Source organism: Schistocerca americana, chromosome X (assembly GCF_021461395.2).
Source record: "Schistocerca americana isolate TAMUIC-IGC-003095 chromosome X, iqSchAmer2.1, whole genome shotgun sequence".
Taxonomy (NCBI): Eukaryota; Metazoa; Arthropoda; class Insecta; order Orthoptera; family Acrididae; genus Schistocerca; species Schistocerca americana.
The window spans coordinates 190,386,842-190,404,250 of record NC_060130.1 but is presented as its reverse complement, the minus strand read 5'-3'; the positions used below and the strand labels follow the sequence as shown (position 1 = coordinate 190,404,250).

The following is a 17,409-nucleotide window of genomic DNA, read 5'->3' as shown; positions in this document are numbered from 1 at the left end:
TTCCATGCTATGCATTTTTGCTTTCTCTAGAACAGCCGTGTTGGATATGAAGTCATCCCATTTCAGGTTCATGATATATCTTAGCTTCTGTTGGTTGAAGCGTTCTAGTTTCTTCAGATCGCAGCGATACAACGTCCAGGTTTCGCAACCATATAGCAGGGTGGAAATGACTACAGCTTTGTACACCATCAGTTTGGTGTACAGTGTTAGGTCTTTATTCAGGAAGACACGCTTTGTAAGACGACCAAATGCTACATGTGCAGCACGTACTCTATTCTCCACATCTTTTCCAGATGAGCAGTTGGATGACAGTATACTTCCCAGGTAGAGGAAATGGTCCACTTGTTCCAGGAGTGTATCATAGATGGATATGCTGAAGTCAGGAACAGAGGAGCCAGGAGTTGGCGGCGCCATCACCTTTGTCTTTGAAATATTGATGGAGAGACCAAATCGTTTGTACGCCCTGCTGAAGGAATCAACTGACAGCTGCAACTCTGCAGGTGAATGAGCTGGAGAGGCATTGTCATCAGCATACTGCAGCTCTGTCACACGAGTGGTACTGGTGAACCTTTTTGAATGGAGTCTGGACTGGTTGAATAATCCTCCATCAAACCTGTACTTTAGTTCTATTCCTGCATTGTTTACGGTTGTCTCGTAAAGCATAGCTGCCAGATACAATGCAAATAATGTAGGTGCAAGAACGCATCCTTGTTTAAGCCCACTTGTTATTGGGAATTCACCAGTCATTTCATTCTGGCAGAGGACCTGTCCAGTCATATCAACGTGGAGAGCTTCAATCAGATCAACAAAATGTTCAGGGCAGCCGAAGCGTTTTAAGACCATCCACATGGCTTCTCTGGGAACTGTATCAAAGGCCTTTTCTAGATCGTAGAAAACAAGTAGTAAAGGCTTTTGCTGTTCTCTGCACTTCTCCTGTAGTTGTCGTGCACAGAAGATCATGTCAATTGTCCCTCTTGAAGGTCAAAACCCGTATTGAGACTCAGGTAGTATAGTCTCTGAAAGTGTCTGGAGGCGATTTAAAAGGATTCTTGCAAAAATTTTTCCAGTGACAGAGTGTAGAGATATTCCCCGGTAGTTACCACAGACGCTTCTGTCGCCCTTTTTGAAGATGGTGACAATTGTGGAGTTCTTCAAGTCAGCTGGTACCTTGCGGGTTTCCCACATTAATATAATAAGTGAGAAGAGTCTAGTTTTTAGAGGCAAGCCGCCACCCTCAATAAGCTCCATCGGGATGCTGTCAGGTCCAGGAGCCTTCCCAGGTTTCACACTCTTGAGTGCCTTGCAAAATTCTTGAAAAGTTGGAGGATCAGCCAGCCAGGGTTTTGGAGGGTGCTGTGGGACATTTTTGAGAAAATCTCCAGCGGCAGTAGAAGGGCTGTTTAACAGTGAGCTGAAGTGCTCTTTCCAATGATTTAAGATGTCCTGACTTTCAGTAAGAATGGTGGAGTTGTCAGCAGCTTTAAGTGCTCCTGATGATGAGCAGATAGGTCCATACAGCTCTTTAATACCAGCGTAAAAGCCACGCAGGTTCCTTGCATCAGAGAGATTTTGGAGTTCTGTGGCTTTCTGTTGCCACTATTTGTTCTTGATTACTTGTATTTCACTTTGACATTTCTGCTTGAGTTCTAGAAAGTGTGCTTTCTTTTCTGCGCAGGATGGATCTTGAGCAAGGGATAGGTAAGCATCCCGCTTTGCATTGATGATGGCTTGGATTTCTCCGTGGTTGTCATCAAACCAGTCACTTCTTTTCCGTGCACTACAACCAACAACATTCTCAGCAGTTTCTTTGATGATGTTCTTTAATGTGGTCCATTCTTGTTCGACGTCATCTGTGGTTGCTGGAGCTTTGTTAAGTTGTTCGGACAGTATGTCTTGGAAGTGTGAGCGAACATTTTTGTTGTTCAGGTTGCTTATGTTGAATTTTCTGCGTGGTGGGTTTGAAAAGTGGGATCGTGGCCTGCGATACTTTGGTACTCTCAAATGGCTGACTAAAAGTCTATGGTCCGTCCAGCACTCATCGATGTTTAGTGCTGCTTTTGTGATGAGAATGTCTTTCTTGTCACGCTGTCGCGTAATAATGTAGTCTATAAGATGCCAATGTTTGGAGCGTGGGTGCATCCATGTGGTCTTATAACGGTTACGCAAACGGAATTGGGTATTGGAGATGAAAAGCTCGTGCTCAGCACATAGACCAAGAAGTAGCAACCCATTTGCATTGCAGTTTCCCACCCCTTGTTTACCCATGACATCTCTCCAAAAACGGTTGTCCCTTCCCACTCTGGCATTGAAATCACCAAGTAAAATTAATTTATCTTGAATGGGTATTTTAGAGAGAGTACTGTTCAGTTGGTGGTAGAACTGATTCTTTGTGTCTTCATCACTGTCTAAAGTAGGAGCATATGCAGAGACGAAGGTGATGAATCTGTCTGAACCAATGGGTACTCTAAGAGTCATCAGTCTTTCATTAATTGAGACAGGTGTAAGTCGAAGATCTTTCACTATTTTCGTTTTTACGGCAAATCCTGCACCATGGATGCGTGGTTCTCCTGCATCCTTTCCCTTCCAGAAGATGGTGTACCCTGAACGTACCTCACTAATGTGTCCCTCACCTGAGAGTCTTGTCTCACTCAAGGCAGCTATGTCTATATCTAGACGGGCTAGTTCTTGGGTGATAAGAGCGGTTCTTCTCTCTGGTCTGTAATTGTTCACGTCCAGGAGGGTCCTGACATTCCATGTCCCTATTGTCATAATCATTTCATTCTTCTTTTATTTATGTCTGCAGTATAAGGAGTGACCTACTGGGTGCGGATTCCCAGCCCGGTTCAAGTGTGACTTCCGATGTTTAGCCCACATTTTCTAGGGCCTTCCCCATTCAGGGTGGGCAGCGGTCATCCTAAATAGGCCTGCCCAGTCGCATATGCAGGACCGGATTCCCGAGTAGTCACACGGGTTCTCAGGAAGGCGACCATCACACACCTGCCGCCAGTGTGCAGGTCCAGACTAGTAGCTTCCAGCCTCACTCGGAGCCTGCTACCATCGTCCTTATCCCATCGCCATTGGTCTTTAGAGAAAATGACAGGAGAAATTGCCATTTGCGTGAATTTCTTTAAGGTGGATTACAGCTTGCGAGGAAGTGACCCACACACTATAATTCTGGAACAATTCATCACGGCACATATGTATGTGACATGTGACTTCAGGTACCAGAACTGCAACGAACTGCCGCGAGCTCTATGATGGCTGAGCGGCGCCTTTACAGCCAGTTCATCTGGCATGACCTCTTCCGCCTCCACGTTCTTTGAGAACCTGGGATATAAGATTCTTCTTCCGCTCGCTTCGCCGTTGGGTCGGAGGGTAGATAATAGATACTAGAGAGGAAAGTGAAAGACACCCTTGGGCCTCGGAAACCTAATACCGTTGGGGTCGAAGAAACCAAGAGTTGGCCGAGGGGGGCCGGATAGGAAAGGAAACAGGAGAAGCCTGACACAAGTAAGTGGAAGTAATGCCAGGCTTAGCTAAGGGCCCGTGTGGTTGCCACCCACATACTCTTAAGACGGGAGCCCCCTGCGGACCTGAAATATAATACATCATATACAACATCATATGAAATTCTTTCAGTTAAATAGCTGAGACAATATTAACCTGTTCAAAAGGTAGAAAGTATTTTTTGTATCTATAACTTCTGTTGAATAAAGGTAATCTTAGAGGATGGTGTCCCTTTACAGTATCCCCTTCACAAAATTTTGAAACTGTTTGTTTACAATATTTTGTGACAGACTATAAAGTTTGACAATCGGTGTACAAAATGATGCCAAAAGGTTGAATACTGATGTATAGAAGTATCTGGTACATAACATATTACAGAAAACAGAAAAATATCTGCTATACAAGTCATAATCTATACATATGTCAGGGCATGGCATTCAGCTTTTCAGATCTGTGGAGCATACTGTTAAAAGACAAATAATACAAAGTGAAAACATTATAACACTACACTATGGAAATAAGTACAGAGACTATAATTACAAATTGTAAGTACACATCCATAAAATCACACCTTCAAAGCCTTAAAAAGAGACGAGAAAAAATTCAGAGCCTAAGTGTACGATGAGTGAACCGACTCTAAAAATACGACGATGGGTACAGACCAGAGGAATATACTCAATTATGAGTAGAAATATAGTACAAAATCAATCAGCTACATAAACCAGAGTATTTGAGGATATGTTGATTCATGAAAGGAGGGAGAGTCATAAATAGCTTTAAATGATGACATAATAAAGTAGCTTGAGGACAAAAATCGGTGTATGGAAGTAGACATGTATACATCTTGTTATATTGACCATTCTAGCAAATAGTATGGAAGACATACAAACTAACCTACATACATAAAGGTCTAGAAGACTCATTTACAACTGATAAAAAAAATATATATACATGCTGATTCAAAGTTACATAATGTATTGGGAATTTAATCCCCCTACTTAAAAAAAAACTTACATTTATGTGAAATAACACTGTCTTTGGTAGTCTTGGTTAACAATTTACAAATCTCAGTCACAACACTGATGTAGTTGGCAGGTGCTTGAGTACATTACCCAGCACCTATGATTTCTTGTAAGTTGACTGGTCCAGCCAGGTACAGCCATACAGCAGTGTGGGAGTGAATCTACCCACAGCTTTCAGTTTCCTCCCTAGAGTTCTCAAACTTTCAGTCTAGCATTCAACCAAATCCTGAAACATTGTTTTGTGTACTAATTATGCTGTTCAATACCTTCTTTACATCACACGGAGTATGCTCTCCCTATTAAGTTTCCAAAAGCAGTTACTTATGTGAGATGAGATTTAAAAATGGTTCACATATGAAACTTTGATAAACGGAGTTAACTGCAATGGAAAGAATAAACTAACAAGGTGATACACACAGATATACTAACATACTATTCATATTTTTTACAGTACAAATTATGTATATTATCCCATTTCAAAATTGCAAAAGGATCTACTCATGTAGTCTCATAGCATATATGTATCATATTCTAAAGCACAAATCTATTACAAAACATCATTATATAGTGCATCATAAATTTGAACAGCCTATAGATAAGACAAAACTCTAGGAATGACATTATCTTACATACTACATCCTTGATAAACACACCACAATTATGTAGTCCTATGAATCTGCAAACGTAGTGTGTATTTTCTTCTAGATAATTAAGCATCCATGGTCATAGGTCTTGTCCTCTATACTACAAGTTAACAGTACTTTAACATTTTACATACTTGCTTTACTTACCACTAGTTCCTCCTATCTTTACACGTGCAATGGACATTTCCACAAAACTCTTATTATGCTGGATCTTGTCTCTAAACAGTTCAGATATACCACAAATTGGTACCTGTCTCAAACAAACAGTTCCCTTCCCACTGATCAATCTTAATGTTAATGTATGGACATCCAAAACCTGAAACATCATCTCTGATAATAGACACTTCATGTAAAATATCACTTTCAATTTTGTCAAATGCTACATCCACACTGTTTTTACAGGGTTTAATCAACTTTACTGATATCATATAATCACTTTGGTTATTCATTTTGTCAGGTATAGATTAAAGACAAGGAATGGATTCCATAGTGCAACTGACCTCACTTATTACAGAAGGAACACAAAAAATATATTACTGTCAAAATTACACTTCCTGCTCAGATCTTCTTTGACTTCATTCCACCAATGTGGATATAAATTTTGACTAACTACAGCTAACTTATTCCAGAATGCGCATTTATCTATGTTACCATCAGTCTCGTCCAAAACAAACTTAAAAAGGTTTTGACCTTTTTCTCTTGGCTTACAGATAACTCATTACTCTGTGTGATATTAATGAAAAACTGCTTTGACTGGACTGGTATTCCAAGACTCTCACTTACATCAACACATACATCACCTTACCTTTATTCACAAATAACTCTGAAACTTCATTATTCTTAAACTCCACAACTACACGATAATCATCATAATCATAATCCCTGATGATGATTATGACTGATGATTATGATTGATGAGTATGATTGATGAGTATGATTCATGAGTATGATTGATGAGTATGATTGATGAGTATGATTGATGAGTATGATTGTTGATTATGATTGATGATCATACATTCATTCTGAATAAGCTACCAGTCTCAGACATACCAACTTCAGTCATTTCACGGCTCTCATTCGCATCTACATAAAAAATACTATCTAGTTCAGATCCAGTGGAGTCATCACCTGACTGGTATACATCAATAACTCTGTTTTCTGACCAAAAGAAGAAATCCTTAGTACATACTGCATCAAAACTCCCATTAGTGTCACATTCTGGTTTGTAATTGGTACTGACAACACTATAATTAAATATAGTATCTCAAAACTTTTTATCAAAACATAAGTGATAAATTAAAAGTGTAAATTGAAGGTCCCATGCTTTTTGTGTTTCCATGCCCCAAAACTATGGACCTTCATTGAGGCGGATTGCTGTTTCCTGAGTAGTTACATCTACGATTGTTTTTTCTATTAAATTGCCCTAGGTTATCCCCATTATTCCTATCCTGCTGATGTTAAAAATTTCTGTCTCTATTAACATTTTGATCCTGATAGAAGCTACCATTATCTCTGTTTCTGTAGTTATTACCGTTGTAATATCTCTCATTTCGATTATTATGGTACTTGCTTCTTTCTACTGCCCTATCCAGCCTGTCAACATATTGTAAAAATTGTTCAAGGCAATCATCAGGTCTGTGCACTAAATCCCACTGCAACCTTTTTGGTAATCTCCTTTCGAGTGCATCAGTCATTGCCATTTCATCAAATAGTTTATCAAGGTGCATAAATTTCTGAAGTTGATTCTTACAAAACTCTTTCAGGGTATTGCCCAATTCATATAATTAGGACTATTCAAAAGTTCACTTTTAATTCTCCCCTGTTCAGCTTCTGACTGTAATTTATTTAAAAAACTTTTTTTGAAACTTTGAGATGTTTCCCACTGACTTAAATTTAGATTTACCCAAGACAGAGCTTCGCCTTCAAGACATCTTTTAACAAATTTAATTTTTTGACTGTCACTCATGCCTGACACACAACTCTCTTTACAGTGGTGCAGAAGATCTACTGGATGTGAATTGTCTTACAGAAAAAATTTTGATTGGAATGTTGCACCATGCAACACTATTGTTTGAATGCAGATTTTTGTAAATACAGTTTTCCTGAACTGCTGAAATTTTTTGATCTAAAACATTTACATTAGTTTGCATATTGTTTTCAACATTTAAAATTCTTTGATTTAAACTACTAAAGTTCTGTTCCATTTTTTCTGCTATGACCTTCTGTTCAACTCTGATGTCATTAACGTTCTTCATCTGTCTTGCAGACTCGGCAACTAACTCATTTTCCAAAACAATAAATATATTTTCTAAGACATCAACTTTTTTGTTCACACTTCTTAATCCCTCGGACAACCCATTTTTTAGCTCTGAAACGTGATTACTAAGTTGGTCTGTTTGGTATTGTACCTTATCCATTTTACTATTGTTTTCAACTTTTAGGTCATTTAATTGTCCTTGTAGTGAAGTAAATTTTCTATCATTGTCCGTGCTTATTTCAGTTGACTGCTCATTAATGCACTAAATTTACTGTTATTATCTGTCTTCATTTCCTCTAGCTTTGCTCAAATTAACTGCAAAATATCAGTTTTTATTGTTTCCTTGCTGACTACATTTTCACTTGGCTCATACATGTCCTGACTGGGTCCCACAGCTTTCACTTCTACGTCACACCTGCCCTCATCTCTATTCATTTTGTTAACAATCACACAAGTACACAAACAAATTAATTTCACAAATACTTTGTACTTAGCTTTCCTTTTTGATGTCCCTCATTGTAGTTGTAAAGTCCTCTTTCAATTGATCCGGTCCATCATTATGGGAAATATCTCATCACTGTTGTTATAACTTGGCTGTGCAGCTCTCGGTATTCTTTCTCTGAGTGATGGGAAATTCAATATAAACTGCAAATGGCACAAATCACTGTCCCTTCTCTAACAGACAAAACTTCACTATCAGTCAATTGATCACGCCACCAATTGTAAAATTACCCTCCCTTCACTCTTCTAAATAATTGACTTATTTCATAAGCTTTGAGAGGAGTAAGATTGACAAATAAACTTTTTTACTTACCTTCTTTTATCATCATTGGCTCCAGTTTGTCACATCTTGGGGTTGATTCTGGAGGCTTCCATTTTTTGACTTTGTAGGTTTTCAGATGACATGATAACTGTTAAGTGAGTCTGTTGTGTAATTTCTGTTTTTGTACTTTTTTTATTGTATCACATTTCTCTATATCACACTGTCTTTACAATTTACACTTCCATAAAAGCAAAAATTTTATTTTTATTGCCAAAATTAAAAACATGTCCAATTCCATCAGAGTTGTGCCCACTATTACTTCATTCTGTGGTACTAACAACAGTCCAAAGAGTTTACAAAACAGGGTTTACAAACTTTCTTGACAAAAGAAGAATTTTCACAAAGCTATATAATTATTTTATAAATGAGACCAGAAATATATTTAATAAATATTATCAGATTGTGCAATTAATAATAGGAATTTTAAGTGAGCCAGATATTTCGTGATTTTATTTTGTGATTTCAAATATTTCCAAAAGAAAATTAATTTTAACTGTAAATATACAGTTAATACATATCAATTGTAATAAAATAATGTCTTTTTATACATTTTAGAGTGAAGTATAATACATCATTCACAAAATCATATGAAATTCTTTTAGTTAAACCGATGAGATAATATTAACCTGTTTATAAGGTAGGAAGTTTTTTTTTGCTATCGATAACTTCTGTTGAATAAAGGTAATGTTAGAGGAGGGTGTCCCTTTACCAGTGGTACTTGCTGATGAAGCACACTATGCACCTAGCACACAATTTCTCACATACTTTTCAACATCCTGTCTTCACACTCTTCACCAATATTGTTGAGCAACCTTACAATCTATTGTTCTTTGACCTCTGTGCCCAGTTAGAACGTGGTTGTGAACTTCTTTCAATACTTCTTCCCATAATGCAGCAGACATCATGATGCATGGCTCAAGCTTCAGTGCCCTACCTAGCATTCCATTGTGCATGGCAGATTGTGGCTATGTTTTGAATAGCTTGAAGTCAGCATCAGCAGTTAGCAGCTTCTATCATTCTGTATGGTTACAGCCAATGTCCATATGACACCAAACTTTCTGCTTAATCCGTCTGCATTTTATGTGCTTTCTGCCTGACTTATAAATCTCCTCCAGTCAAATTTGTTTAATTTCAATTCCCACCAAGTCCACCTGCTTGGAGCCTCCTTCAAGCTTAATAGCCATTTTGACACTGTGTGATCATTTAAGACTTTCAATTTCCTAGCATAAATATAGCGCCTGAAGTACATGATACCACACATCAAACTCAACATTTCCTTTTCCACACTCAAGTAATATTGCAGCTTCATTTAACTGTTTTGATGCGTAGGCTGCAAGATGCTCTTTCCCATTCACATCTTTGCTTATAGTACAGCCTCCTGGCTAGCTATTTGCATCACAGGACAGAACAAATTCCTTCTCATAATTCAGAAATATTAACACTACGTTGTCTGGTGATACAACAGTGGTGTCGTGCACAAAATAGCGGTCAATGGCCGGTGACGCCACAGTGGTGTCATCTGCATAGTATCGCTCAGTGGTCGGTGACACCACAGTGGTGTCATGAGCATAGTATGATGCAGGGGCCAGCGCCAGCACTTCAGTATCTTTTGCATTCTGTTGGTGTTTTGTTTAGGTAACAATAAGTTACACACATCAATAAGTTTTTTGTTTTTATAAGTACTTGCACCCTTTCATCATGGCAGATGAAAGAGAAAATAGGATTATTTACAATGAAGGTGCAGACGTCTTGTGTGACATTTTGAATGACTTGGCTGATTAGGAAGAAGACATAGAATATCAAAAAAATTAAAGTGAAGCAGAATCGTAGGAAGATAGTAAAATACGTCCAAGAAGAATTCAGTGAAGGCTACGGTTTCCAACTGATTCGGCTGAATCAGATGAAGAAGACAGTGCACAGGGGTCAGACTTTGAATTACCAAGGACCAATAATAAATTTTAAGGATCCTCGGGTCCAAACATATTTCCCAAAAATACACAGAGCATTGAGGATATCGTAGAATTAGATGTCGGGAACAATCTATTTGAATATATGAGCAACGTATCCAACAAGTACTATAGTCAAAATTGCAAGAGAAGGAAACTGGATTTAAAAAATGCCAAATTTGTCAACGTTATGGGACCCAAGCATACAAATTGGTTTGGGCTGCTATACTTATGAGAATTATAAATACAGCAAGGATTGATTATTATTGGTCAACAAATCCATTGATAGACACACTGATATTTTGCAAAACGATGTCCTGCAACCGATTCAGACAAATATTATCATTTTTACATTTTTCCAACAGCAACAGTAAACTGGATAATGCCGACCGGCTAGTCAAAGTGCAATTCGTAATAGATTATTTTTCCAAAAAGTTTGAAGAAATGTTTAATCCAAGTCAGAACATCTCAACTGATGAAGGAATGACACCACTGGGTGGACAGTAAAATTTTAAAGTTTATAATCCATCAAAAATTATGAAATACAGCATACTCATTCGGATGCTGTGTGATTTGAGTACAGGATACATTTCTTCATTCGAGATATATTCCGGTGCTGGACAGCCTTTAGCAAAAACAGTGATGGAACTATTGACGCCTACTGAGGGAAAGTGGCACCACTTCTGCATGGCTGATTATTATAACAGTGTAGAACTTGCAAAGAAGTTACTTGAAAAGAAAATTTTAGTTTGTGGAATGACATGGCAAGATAGAGGATTTCTGGAAAATTAAAGCTCACAAAAGTCAATGTTTTAGAAGCTTGTCATCTATGGAAAGGTGACAAGTGGCCAGTGACAAGCCAAGTAATCTGAATTAGTGCTGCCGGCACCAAGTGTATAAATTTGTACGAGATGTGAGGACGGCAAAGTGCTAACATGAGGCTAGTTGTTAGTGCTCCTTTTATCTTTTTTGAATTTGAAATTGGGAAGATCTTAGCTGTAAGTTGGTTAGTTTTAGTGATGTACAAATCAGTGAAGTTGGCCATACATAAATATAACATTTCTGAACCTCATTCCATGTTGATTAAGTATGATGTGGAGTCATTTAAAATATTATGGAGGATTTATATTAATGCATGGTTTTGCAGTGATATGTACCACTAAAACTCTCTTGAACTTCCAGCTGCAGCAAGTGGTTTAAAACTCACAAGCTTTCAGTCAAGTACTCCTTGGCAACTGTCAAGTAGTGACTGTCTTTTGGTTGCCGCTAACATCCTTTACTGCTGCACTGCCTTACATGACGTCACTGGTGCTCACTCCAGCACCATAAAGGGTAATGTTTGCATTGCGCCCCTGCTGCACCTGCTTCAGCTTTCTGATGGCTGTGTTACAATCCTTGCTCAACGGTAGGCTACCACCTTTGCTGAGGGTGTTTTCACAAACTTTTATCTATCACTTCTTTAATTATGCTATCCCAGAAGCAACTAGTCCATGTAATAAATGATGTCTCTTTGAATGCAGTATAATGTGAATATTCTAGAGCATGCTCTACTATCACTGATTTCTTATGACACGACAGGGGAAAGCATCTCTCGTGTTCTGTCTGACAGAAAACTGTCAATGCTCACACAGTATTTTATATACTCCTGGCATTCTGAGGCCTACATCACTTTTACAGGTCTCGTGAGTTGTCAAATTTTTGTTGGAGGCCTGTAGACTGAATCTGTTTCATACCCCTTTAAGAAGTGGCTAAAATTTCTGATTAATGAACCACAGAACGGAAAAAAACATAAGCTTCATTGAGTTTTATTCAGGGTCCTTCTGCTCCTGTGTTTTCAGGAAGGTGGTTTGTGAAATCTGGTAACTAGTGTATCTGTTTTCCTTGAATACTTTCTGTATGTGGCTCAGTTCCTTCAGCAGGTTTTCAGCATCTGAGACACCTTCCACACAATGCACTAAGATCCTCAGAACAGAATATTTTTGTGACAGATAGTGATAGCTGTTAATGTGCAGGTATCTGCAGTCTGCAGTATGTGTGGGTGGGTTTCCAGTAAACACTGTGGCTGACACACAAATTGCTTTATGGCAGATGAGGACATCAAGGAAGTGCAAGGCACTACCAGTCTCCACCTCCATTGTGAATTTGATGCTGTCATGGATATTGTTGATGTGGTCCAAGAATTCCCCAAGCTTTTTACATTCATGAGACCAGATGATGAATGTATTGTCAATGTAATGATAAAAGCAACTAGGCTTTGCAGGAGCCACATCCAGTGAAAAGCATTTGTCTGATTAAAACATTCTATATTCTCCATCATACAAAATCAGATGGACGGCCTCACATTGGAAAGTCCATTAGCTCTAGTTACACCCAACTTGTTTATGGAGAACATCATGCTGGACATGCCTCCTGCAAAGTCTGATTCCTTTTATCATTACATCAATGACACATTCATCATCTGGTCTCATTGATGTGAAAAAACTGGGGTAATTCTTGGATCACATCAACAATATCCATGATAAAATAATGTTCACAATTGAGGTGGAGACCTATAGTGCCTTGCTGTTCCTTGATGTCCTCATCTGCTGTAAGGCAATGTGTGTCTCAGTCACAGTGTTTACTGGAAATCCACCCACACACATCGGGATCTGCAAGCTAACAGCTATCACAATCTGTCACAGAAATGTTTTGTTCTGAGGACCTTGGTGCATCAATAGAAAGCTCTCTCATACACTGGAAGGTTGCCAAAGGAACTGAGTCACTTACAGAAAGTATTCAAGGAAAACAGCTACAACAATCGCCAGATTTCAAAAGCCGTCTTCCCAGAAACATAGAAGCAGAAGGGCCACGAGAAGAAATATAAGCTTGTGTTTTTTCCATTCTATGGCTCAATAATGGGAAAGATCAGCCATTTCCTAAAGAGGCATGAAATAGATTCGGTCATCAGGGCTCCAACAAAAGTTTCACAACTCATCAGTCCTTTGAAAGATGGTATAGGTGTTTGAATGCCAGAAGTACATAAAATACTGTGTGGGTGTGGATATTTTTATGTTGGACAGACTGTGCATACTAATGAACAGTGCTGAGTAGAACACAAGATACTTTCACTTTTGTTACCCTGAGGGATCCATGGTAGCAGAGCATGCTCTGGAAAACAGACATCACATTTCATTCAAAAAGACATCAGTTATTACACAGATGTGTTGTTTCTAGGATATCATAATTAAAAAAGCAATAGAGATAAAAATTTGTAACAACACTCTCAATGAAGTTGATGGCCTATAGTTAAGCAAGCCTTGGGACCCTACCATCAGAAAATTGAAGTGGGTGCTGTGGGTGTGCAATGAAAGTATTACACTATATGGCAGTGGAGCAAACACCAGTGACATCAAAGAAGGAAGCACTGCTGTATAAGTATGATGGCAGCAACCAAAAGATAGTCACCACTTGACAATGGCAGAGGAGTAGTTCGCCCAAGGGCTTGATGATTTTACACCATTTGATGTTATTGTGAGGTCAAGAGAATTTTATCATAATGGTTAATTGTTTATCAGATCACTGTTGATGTTAACCTACAGCACTATCACAATTACAGTAAGCTGTGATCAGCAAGCCCGACCTCATGCACTTGCATGGCAGGTCTTAATTTTTTGTGGAGATAAAGTTGCCTATTTTTCCCAGGTTTCAAACACATGTTTTTTATTTTTCCTAAATCAGTTATGGTGAATGATGAGATATTACTGTTGAGGAGGACATGGTTGATTTGTCATTACCAGAAGGATGTTGAGCTAATCTTCCTCAATACTTTATTAAATTGTACGCAGCTCATGTCACCCACATAAAACAAATGTCAGTTTCTAATCTGCAATTATCCTATATCAGTATCACAGAACCAGTATTGATTAAGAAGTGAAACTTTTTGCTCTCCACTCAGTCCTCTTGTTACAGGCTCATAACAGTTATCTACACTGCCTGTAGTTAATAGCTGTGATTTATGGGAACATTTCCTATTGTAAAGATTCAATTCAGTAATGACTTTCAATATAGTAGTAAGAAAGATTTGTTAGGAGGGATATTCTTAATGTAAACATATATTTAGAGGACTATACCATGACATGAAAGAATCCAGTTAGAGAACTATACCATGATAAATCAGAAAACTTAGACAGGCTGCAAATGACACTTTCTTAAAAGGGTACTTTTTCTAACTGTTGCTAATTAACTTTGTCTAATTATCAGAAATTGTTATTCACTTAGCAAATAAGATGGATAAATGGTACAAACTTGGATCCTCTTTGCAACTATTATTGAGAAATATTTCAAACAGTTGATTATACACTTTTTAGCGAGCTTCTGTGCAATGTATTTCTATCAGTGGAAGCAAAAGTTTCAGCATGGCATACTCCTATTTTTATGAGAATGTTTTATAGCTGTGTTATCATAAGACTTCTGTATCAAATGAGCAGCAGCAGGAGGCCACTTTTGTAATCATAATGTGGATGTGCCAGTTTCTACCCTTTGTATAGGTTTTTTTCTGTGGTTGTGCAGTATGAAATAAGTGAAATGATTGGATGTAGATGTAGATATGAAGTGGAATGAATACCTCAGAATGGCAGTAGGGAAGGTGAATGGTAGACTTCATTTTAGTTGAAGAATTTTGGCAAAGTGCAGCTCATCCATAAAGGAGATGGTGTATATAATGCTAGTGCTATTCATTCATTCAAGTATTTGGCATCCCCATCAGGTTGGATTAAAGGAAGACATTAAGCAGTTCAGAGTGGGCAGCTGGATATGTTACCAATAGATTCAATCTGCAATTTGTCCCATGGGTAGATGCTTGATAAGAAATAGTAAGATACAGCTAAACAAGAACAAGGGTCTATTACAACCACAATAGAGAGATTTAATAACAAAGGAAAACTCTTCTCAATAAAATACAATATAACTTCTCTGACACTAACAGGCACACACCTGGAACACTCAGTGAATAAACATTGTGGGGCATGAAGCCCATGCCACAGATAGTCCCTAATGACAGAGGTTGAGTGCTCAACATAGCTGGTTGACAGGTATGTCTCAGGATATCACTGGAAAGTTATAAGTGCTGCTGTGGTGGCTTCTGATCAGGCCCTGACAGATTAGCTGCTTGAAGGTTGTGTGTGAATTGGCCCAGAACCATGGTGTGGTGAACCGTCAAATCGTATTGGCTTGCACTGTCCTGTATAGATGGGACATGGAGGAATTCATGCCAATCCAGTTCTGCACACAACCCAGTTGAGGAAATAGGTCCCTGACGTGGAGGACCTCTGGTGGTGCTCGTCCTGCTGTCTGTCATCCTTTATGTGATCAGTTCAATGCAGTGAGGCAATACCTTGTACCTATGCAAGCCCATGATGGTTCAGTGTCTGAGGGGTTGCTGATCCCTTTAGGTGAATGAGGGGTACATGGCACCATCAGCACACAAGTGTTATGAAGATGCTTTATGAACTTAAATCAGAATCCCTTGAGGAAAGATAATGCTCTTTCTGCAAGGCATTATTCCTGAAATTTAGAGAACCGACATTTGAGGCTGACTACGTAATGAATCTGCTGCTACCAACATGCATTTCACGTAAGGATCATGAAGATAAGATGTAAGAAATTAGGGCCTGTATGGAGGCTTTTAGATATTCATTTCTTCATTGCTCCATTTGCAAGTCAAACAGGAGAGGAAGTGATTAATAGTGGCACAAAGTACCCTCTGCTGTGCACTATATGGTGGTCTGCAGTGTATGTATGTTGATTTGTTATTAGTAGTCAACCTGCTTAGCTGAGTGGCAATGTGTTTGCCTGCCATGCAGTGGGCCCAGGTTCGATTTCCGGCCGTGTTGTGTCACCACCACCACCACCACCACCACCACTGACATGCAAGCCACCCAGCGTTGCGTCACCTGAAATAAGACTTGCAACCCGGGGCTGAACTTTCCTGGATGGGGCCTCCCAGGCAACGAGGCTACAATGTCATAATTTTTGTTTTTTAAAAAGTGCTCATTCATAGTTAGCATTAGAGTATTTTAAACATGTTTATTATGGCATTTAGACATGGTGTTGAAACTGAAATAAAACTTGGATGTAGATTTTAGTCCATGACATAAAACAACTATTTCTTTAGGCAACATTTGATGTTGCAGGCTACACATGACACTGTTATACATTTGGTATGTGCAGTGGCTGTGGGTGTTTATTATTGGTATGATGAAACTGATTATAAAATAAACAGAGCTGCAAAAGACCAAACTATTAATATGAACAACCCCATTCACCAGTAGTGTTAAAAAGTATAAATAGCTCCATTTTCAACTAACTGTTAGGGAAGAGGACCAGAGAAAATTGACATTTTTACGGCATGTTTGTTTAACAAATACTCTGTTGAGAAATAGACTCCAATGTAGACACAGTTAAGAGACAAGGTTCTTCATACTTATAGATGTGTGACAGACTCTGAGGTAATCTCAAGTATGCAATACTACAAAGACCACTGCATATTAAGGTACCTCAAATTGTACATAAAAAATGATAAGTGACATCATTACATAAAAATCTTTTTTGAGCCAGGAACATAAACTGAGCAGTGTTGAGTCAGTTTAATTCTGTTTTAAGTATCTGTTACCTCTGAGGCATCATTCTTGAGACACCTTTTATATGTCAATTTCAGTTGCAGCAACTGGAAGTGGAAAATCGAAGATTACATGCAAATATGACTAAACTTCAGCTATCATTCAATGATTGCTGTTCTAATCAAACATTAGATGATGGTCCAGGACGAGAAGAATTGCTAAGTAAGATCAAATTGTTCCTTCATCATAGTAAGGATCTTTCTTGTTGCTGTTGTTCCCAAATGGCCACGTTCATGGTTTTCATTCTGAAAAACAGTTTTTTTTCCTCCATAGATGCTCTTTCTAATAATTGAGGACTTCTGTAAGTGCAGGTTTTTACAAATACTGCCAGTTCTAGACAGAAATAATTATTCTATCATACTACATGCTAAAGGTATAAAATTGCTATAACACTAAAACAAATATAATAGATATAATATTTGAGAATGTGTTCCTGATGTGCATTTTAAGTCTGTGTATCCAAATACTCTAGGGATGGTAACTTGACATTCACAGGTGACTGTTCAGCAGCATAACATCTGATTTTCTACACGACTGGTGTTATTTTGTTGTAC

At 38.4% G+C, this 17,409-nt stretch overlaps 1 protein-coding gene across 1 annotated transcript in view; it reads left to right on the top strand.

Moving 5' to 3' along the window:
• The window catches only part of LOC124555896 (unconventional myosin-Vb-like), a 118,323-nt gene that overhangs the window by 32,241 nt on the left and 68,673 nt on the right, over positions 1-17,409 (top strand). The window lies entirely within an intron of this gene.